This window comes from Lepisosteus oculatus, chromosome 9, assembly GCF_040954835.1.
Source record: "Lepisosteus oculatus isolate fLepOcu1 chromosome 9, fLepOcu1.hap2, whole genome shotgun sequence".
Classification (NCBI taxonomy): domain Eukaryota; kingdom Metazoa; phylum Chordata; class Actinopteri; order Semionotiformes; family Lepisosteidae; genus Lepisosteus; species Lepisosteus oculatus.
In genome coordinates this window covers 7,995,690-8,004,164 of record NC_090704.1, presented here as the reverse complement: position 1 = coordinate 8,004,164, position 8,475 = coordinate 7,995,690, and positions in this window count along the sequence as shown.

Here is an 8,475-nt window from a genome sequence, read left to right as displayed (position 1 = left end):
ATGAAAGAGGCATTGCAATCAAGATGTAAAGGGACTGCATTTTTATTTTTTGTACAACCGTTCATTGTATTTTTAGTATAGTAGAGGTGTCTGCTGAAGGCCTTTCAGCTCATGTTATGCGTTTCAGTTTTTGTTTTGTTTTTTGAAGGGTTTTGTGAAAATGTTTGTAATGCCAAATCGACTCTTACTGAATTCATCCAGCTATTTTGATGTAAAGAAAATGAGTTGGGCAACTGATTTGGCAAATGATTATGAAGCTGGAGTGTTCTAAATGGTACCAACCATCACACATTTAACTTTTTTGTTAAATATTATTGGGACTTCATTGCCAATAAATCTTGTGTGGGATTTACCACTTTTTAGCAACCTCTTTAGAAAGAACGAACAATTTGAATGTTAAACGCATGTGCACTGAGCATTTTATTTTATTGTTCGTGATAATATCATACCTTGACAGCATATTTTGTTGTTGTTATATCAGTATTCCTCTAAGATGACAACATATTCAGATTCTGTAAAGTCTGTTAAGAAGCCTTTAATGCGTAAACAATGTTAGAAAAGTTCACGGAACAGTTTTTGCTCCGACAGGTAGATGTCAGATACTATTTGTCAGACTTTGTGAATGAGAGCCGCCGCTTTTTTAAACCAGGAATTTCCCATGCAAATTTAATAACCTAATTCCAAAACAATAACCATCAGCGGTCAACACAGAAATTGGGGAGATTAACAGCTTGATTGTAATGACTTGAATGTTCCTGGCTATAATAGAAACCATACGCAGCGTGGAGAGCGGTTGCATAGCTATAGCATAAATTAGGTATAAAGGTATACGATTTTGTCAAATGTAGGACTTCAGAGAACGGCTTTCCCCTCGCTTGCTGATTTATGTGGAGCCAGTCTCTCCAGACAGGTTGGAAAAGGCTCTGTAATCCGAGAAGTGAAAAGATGGTGAGATCAACTTTTACTGAAACTTCGTGCCTCGGGCCATGCATTACTTATACATTTTTGACCTTGACACGCTGTGTATACCAAGTGAATTATATTAATTGGATTAACATAAATCATTAATAATTAGGCTGATTATTAACGTTTGGGATTTTAAAGGGGACACTATAGACTCGAAGCGAAGTACATTATGCGATTGTTAATGTATGACATAGTATCTAGAAGATAGAGCATTCCGCCTGAACTTGGATAAAATTGTGTATTTCAATACGTCTGACTTTTAACATTCTCCCACACTGTTCAGGCTCAAACCTTTTACATTTATAAGCCTCTATTTATCTGCAAGATGAAGACCGGCAGGAAAATGTACCGTCGTATATCCATGTTTCAATTATTAATCAGGTCTTTTTGAATCGGTCAACGCTGAGCTGACGACACGCACCACTATTGTCCTATGATTGATTTAATATCCCAAATGAAACAAAATTGAACAGACTGATTTTTTTTAGTCTTAATGCAAATCCAAATATGAACTTGAATTTTAGTTAAGGCCATGCTAAACTTAAGTAAAAAGTACGTTGTTTCCTTTTATGTTCAGGATGCAAATATGTGGGGCGAAAGATGTATCATCTTACATATTTACGTTATAAAAATTCCTTTAACAGGAACACACACTTAAACTACCATAGAAACAAGACCTCTTTGAGTCCTACCACCGCGAAAGAGTCTAACCAATAGGGTCGTGACCGTGAATTAAGACTTTTAGAAAATTAGTGTGCACAGTGGTTGTAATTTAATGAGCTGTACTTAAGAATTATTAGTGACAAATTCGGTCGTTCTTCACTAGCGGTTAGATCACTCGTAAATAGTGTTGAGCTACTGTATTATGAGGAAAACAACCACTTTCTAAATTATTCGTTTTAATGCATATACATTACATTATACTGTATATATTTCATTACAAAAGGTAACACAGTCGAAGGGCCTGTGAATTTAACCAAACACTGTCTCGCCTCCATCACTCAAAAATGATTACTTTGAAAATCACTCCATTAAATGATTAAGATTTATACACATAAAAATGGCAGAATTATGGGGTACGATGAATCCGACTATTCCAAATGTATAAAAGGCCTCCGAATGGAAATACGATAGTAAAATCGAATGATTAAATCCAAAAGGTTTACATTTTTAAAAACAATCGGAAAGAAGCGTTGCGCTGGTACGACAGAGGCCACGACTAAAATGACGTTCACCACGCTCGAGCAGTTAAACTGCCAAAAAAAATCTCGAATCGTAAAAGAAACATGCGGTAGACTATATATTCAGCGTGAAGGTTAAACGTAAGGTTTAAATAATTGTGTATTTTTTTTTGTAAATGCAGTATTTCATTGCAGGATTCATTTTTCGGTCTGTTAAACCGTTTTATAGTGGAAGATGGTCGCTGTAGATATTCTTTTTAAGAAGCTGTTTGATTTCCAATTATAACTATATGTTGGTATTATTGTCATCCTCACGACATACACTTTCACGTCCTGGTAATGTAACTGTCGTTTTAAATTTCAGGTTACCATATAGTGACACTTAAATATAAGTGTGTCAATGTAAAATATATATATATATTTGCACTGTTCGTGTTTTTTTTTTCCGAATTAGAATTTAAAGCTGTTCGGGTAACTGGGGGATGTGCGTGCTGTGTTGCTGCCGAAAATGATATTTCCGAAATGACTTCTATTAATGATGTTACATTTTTCGTCGTGCCTTGATATTATTTCGTGCACTATCACGATATTTGTTTATCGTTTTGTCGATTATTAAAAACGGTCATGTTCTAATCACTACTTAATATTATTTTAACTCGCTAGTCTTACTTTAAACCTTATTTAATTATCTGAATTAATATCATTCTTGTATCAATCCGCTGGGATCTTAAACCCATCGCTGTTTTTAATAATATGGAAAAAATGGAACCATTTTTACAATATTTTGCAATATACATTTAAATGAAATATTTCATTGTGAAAACTAAGTTGGTAATTTCTTTATCTGTAAAGAGTAACATCGGTGTGAATTTGCCTGACTCAGCTGTAATGTTTGGCTTTAGGTTGAAGAAAAAGTGGACATTCTGTCCCTCGAGGCAGAGTCGAATACGAAAGAACGTCACTCTCAAACTTAAAAATTGCTTAGTTTCTATAGTTAGATATTTCTCAGACTTTTGTGACTTGTCTATTTTATTCATCAATAAACGTTTTACAAAATTACCAACCCATTTCTGTGTGGTATGACACCCCCCCCACACACACACAAGTTTCAGGCGAATCAGTGCTGTCCAGTGACCCCTGGTGCTGATTAAAACAGCGCTCTGACCTCAGTCAGATTTTATTTCTGTAATGAGGATTAAATAGCTCTGTCTGTGCTTTCAGACTCTGTTTACTTGTTTATATACTCTGAACAGAAAAAAAAATATGCAATTGATTTCTTTAATTAGTCCGACCAAGGGATTTCTGTGCATAGTTTACCGGAGTTTAAAAATGTAGGATTTTGATAGGCCTTATGTAGATCTATTTACAGTACTGTATATTTCTCTCTCACGTTCTCACTCAGACACACATATACTCAAAACCTTCATTGAAATAAACTAGCAGGCAGACACCTTTGTAGTAAAATAAACACACTGCGTTCACAAAAACACCGTTGTTTTGTTAATGGTTGATATTAGGGACAGATTCTGTTGCCCGTGTTTTAACGACATTCTTTTATTATTTTGTTCAGTTTTGCGTGTATTTAGTTAAAAGTCATTTGTTCTACAGAGCCAGACTTCAAAAGTGTCGAATTCAACAATATCGTGCAGGAATAGTGAGCATAATAAGCTTTTATCACGGTAACTGCTGTATTTAGAAATAGTTTAAATAGACACAAACATCACCACTAATTATCTTAAAAGCCATTCTGTTGGACTTCGGAAATACTGGTCTCTTATACAACTCGACAAAAATTCAACGAATAGCTGGTAAATTGAAATTTGCCCATACTTAGCGTTGCTTAGGTACTATACTATTCCATTAAACTAATACAATGTATTCTCTGTCTCACGTCTCTCTTTTTCCTTATATCATTTCAGTTGAACTACGATAGGCTGCTAAACTCGAATAAAGCCTGCTTACAATACAGCTGCCTGTATTAATCTCTCTGTGTTCAACACTGTCTTCTGAACATTAATTACAATCTGCTTGTGGTGTCCCACATGAGATCAATCCGCTGTGAACTTAATGACACAGCCTGCACAGTTTACAAAGTTCGATAGATATGAGATTGATTTATCCTTATTCTGATCTGAAATGCCAACAAATTTGTGTCGCGACTGGTTTATCTGCATTAAAAAACGCGCCCTCTTAGTTTTAGAAAACGAGGGGTAGATGTTTTTTTTTTAATCTCAGACACCTCGCATGTAATAGAAGAGCCAATATTTAAATGCTATCAAGAGGGTGGAGGTTTTGTAATAGCTATATATCCTTTGGTCTAGAATAGTTTTAGGAGCAAGATGATACTGTCTTTCTGCCTTGTCTACTTAAGCACACATTGCCCCAAAAGGTAAATTAAGAGACTTTTAGTTCCATGTCTTTGTGAGCGCAACAGTTCAGACTCCATTAGTATAGGCACCTGAATTTTCGGTTCTCACCCTTTGAGGAAAGTACCGACTTGAACAGTCGATAAACGTTTATTTGATAGCTATTATTGAAACAAATATGCTCAAATCCAATGCACTTACGTGCCGAATACAGTATTCCCTTTTCGTTGCCTTGAGGAGATGGTTTTCTTGAATGTGTTTAGTCAGCAGCTTTTTAAATAATAAACTTAAGATTTGCTTTGTCACGGGGGGAAAATCGTGTTATTTTAGACCTCTTTAGACGTTTCTTACAAATAAAAAAATGGAAAAATATCTCTCCTTGATTTAATCAATACCTTAAATTATTCTCTTACATGTTTTCTCGAATCCGACAATCATGTGATGACAGCACAATATCCAGAAAATAATACTCGTTTACTTATTGCAACTGATCTTACCATGGAGGACATAGAGTATTGCATTAACTGCGCAGTTGTTTTTTATTTTACCTCTGATTCTTTCAATACGGAAAATAAAGGAGCTCTTCAGATTACTGCGATATATTGCAAGATGAAATATCATGGCACCAAACAAAAGCATTTCAATTAAGTGTTTCCTTTGATAACTGCTGATTTGTGTTTATAAAGCCGCATTAATATTTTCAGGAGTTTGAGTAAAACAATATGATATCTACAACACGCTGAAATATGTAATATATGTAGTGAAATAGCACCAAGGCATTATTTATTGGTATTTATTTATTGAGTCCGTAGCTCGCATAACCTGCTTTTTGGTGACACTCGCTAAAGCTTGTTCAAATTTAAAAGGTTCGTAAAGGTTTAAGAGAATGCATTTATTTGAGAAATGTATATCATCGCTGTATAATAAACGTTTTATGAGCCTTGTGTTTTGGAGTAAAAGTTAATAGCTCAAAGTAACATGCAAATAAAGGTTAGGTCACGTGTTCCAAGCCAAGCGTCCATACACCTGTGCGTATATTCGATCAGTCAAAACAGTTTTCAGAGATTTCTTTTTAATATATTGTTCTCATAAATTCGTATTATTGGTTCTTTTCTAAAGGTGACATTAGGAAAGCATAATTAGTCTTGTATCCCCCTAAAAGGCCGAAATACAGCCTTTATGAAAGTGTAATTTAGTGGTAAAAAAAATAATTCTTAATTAAGGAAAGCGGATAATAAATGATGCTCTCCACACTTAAAGATTCATTAAAAATATCATCTCCAACACAATATTCCTCTTTTGGAAACATGGTGAAGAGTATTCCGCAGTGTCATTCTTACTTCCTAATTCCTTAATTTCTAAGTTAAATTAGAACAATCCATACAAATTCATCTTATAACTGGCTGTTTTAACCAGTTCATCAGGAATCACTCTTCCGCTGTTTTGTACATTTAGATATACCTTTATCGCATTTGTCTAATCTTTAAAAAAAAAACATTTATCATGTCAGAGTGGCAAACTAAGTTTCTCCTTTATTTTGTCAGTCATTGGTGTGTGGTGTATTTTCAGATAGGTGGATATTTTGCGACTAACTTTGTGCAGTACTCGAGTCAAACCTCCTGAAAGAACGTCACCTAAAACAAAGAGATGTTTCTTGAGGATTTCTGAAAATCACTGAAGGAAACAGTTACTTTCATAGTACAAGGAGTTTCGCAGATTTTACCAGGAATAATCGCTGATAACTGCATTAATCAGAATAAAGTCACGTCTACATTTGTATGACTAACAAACGAAGAAGCATTTTTCTTTCAACCCTGGTATAAAGTGCCGAAGATTTTTTTTTTTTTACCGGAAGGTGTAATGAATATAATAACCGAAGATAATACAAGCTCGCATTATCTTATAGAATGGCAAGTGTTTCATTACGCAAATTATCACCCGTTGTCAAACTGAAAATTGAGCTAATCTTTTTATGCTGCCGAAGGAAGTGAAATGTCATGGTTATAGAGAAAGAAGAAGAAAACCAATTAAACGTTTGATGCCATTTTATTTTTTAAAAAGTATTTTTTTGAGAGACAATATCAGGACTGTGGACAGAAGGGCCCTATTGCGCTACACGTTCGCGATAAGGGTTTTCAAAACCGAGTTGGCAAAGTTATCGTACAGTTTCGGACGTGTATGAAATTAAAAAGGGAAAGCAAATTCAAGATTTAAATAAATCATATCCCACAGAAAAGATTACAAATGTTCCAATCTAATTGCAGATACGTTAAAATCTTAATGTTATTGTATAACGTAGTCATTATTTAAATTCCAACTTTCTTCTTTGTGTTGAGACTTCTCCTCAGATATCATAAAAATGCACTATAGCAGGCCTTTAAATTATGAGTTTGCCTGCCTAAGCCGCAAAGTTAAATCATACAGTAGTTCTGTCAGCCTTTCATTTAAACACATGGCTGTTTATATGTGTAGGTTTAAGTAACTTTGTGGTACATAAACACGATGAACTGAAAAATATTCACCCTAATTGCAATTTTCACAGCAAGGTTCTGTCCTAGAAAAAACAAAACTGTTTTATTGCAAGATAAACAAATTAATATCGGAGATATCCTTAACTTATGATTTTCTCCATTTAAGGCTCAATTTGGGTTTTGGTTTTTCTGAAAACCTTCAATAGAACCTGCAAATAGCAGGTTTGGTTAGCGAAAGATTGATTTTATCGTCCCTTATGTTAACTTGTTTTTTTTTTACTTAAACCTATTCACTAGACAGCACGGATCCGTGACTTAAATTCGACTATGTGTCGCATTTTCTTCCTTCAAACGTGTTTAACGGGGAAGCTAAAATAAACATCCCCGTTCCTTGAAAGGTACAATTAAAAAGTTCAGGCCAAAAGCTAGTTAATAAACTTCCTGCAGAGTTATTTGACGTTTCCTTCCTTGTCTTTTGGGCAAACGCGAAAAAGAAAGAAAACTTTCTCCGAACACATGGTAACAGGGTTTTGAATTTGGGCAGACTTGTAGATGAAAAAGACAGACGTATTGTACTGGCACCAACATGGGTGCTTAGGCTGAGAGGGGAAAGGAGATCTGGAGGAAAACTAATGATGAAAAAAAGTCTACTCCATCCCACCGCCTTAATTAAATGCATGGAAAGAACGAGAGAGGCACATCTGGTTTCAATCTGCATCTCTTTGATGGCATCAAGTGTTCTTTTCCCAGATCAGGGGCTGGAAGCTATAGGCTGTCTGTGGCAGCTCCGAGCTCAGTCTCCTGCCATTTGAACACATGGACCCCTTTTCTCTCCGTATGTCAAGACCCTCAAGTCAAAGCGCACGCAATCCTTGACTTTCAAGAGATTCTTTCACCTCTATCTTGGACATACGACACGATACGCACGAAGGCGGCCCATTTCGATTGGCAGGAAAGCAGGTTCTCTGATTTAAATGCGGAGAAAGGGTGCGAGCGTACAGTATAATATACATGGAAATTATGCCGTCCAATTTTCTTTTACGCACGCGATGAGTATAAAAAAAAGCAAAAAAAAAAAGTTTTTTACCCCTTTAGTGGGTTAATAGAATCGCGTCGAAGGCAGTTTGCATAGTGACCACATTCCCTCCCCCCCATTATTACAATAGCAGTGCTTTTCGAATTATGAATGTCAGAATCCCGTACTAATTAGTACGGAATATTCTATTGTACTGCAAATCTTAGTAGTTGAATTCAAGAGCCTCCCAAAAAAACAACAACAACAACAACATATTTCTTTTCCTCTTCTATTTCGGTGCCGATCGAATCGAAGCTGTAGTGTACTGTGTTCTGCTCTAGCCTGAAGCGGAGAACTGTAGAAACAGCAGGAAAGGAGAAAGTTGATTGAATTGGAAGTAGAATCCACCCAAAGTCTCACTGCAGCACTTTATCAAAACATGCAAATGAGATTTTTCGACTAGGATCTAAAACAAA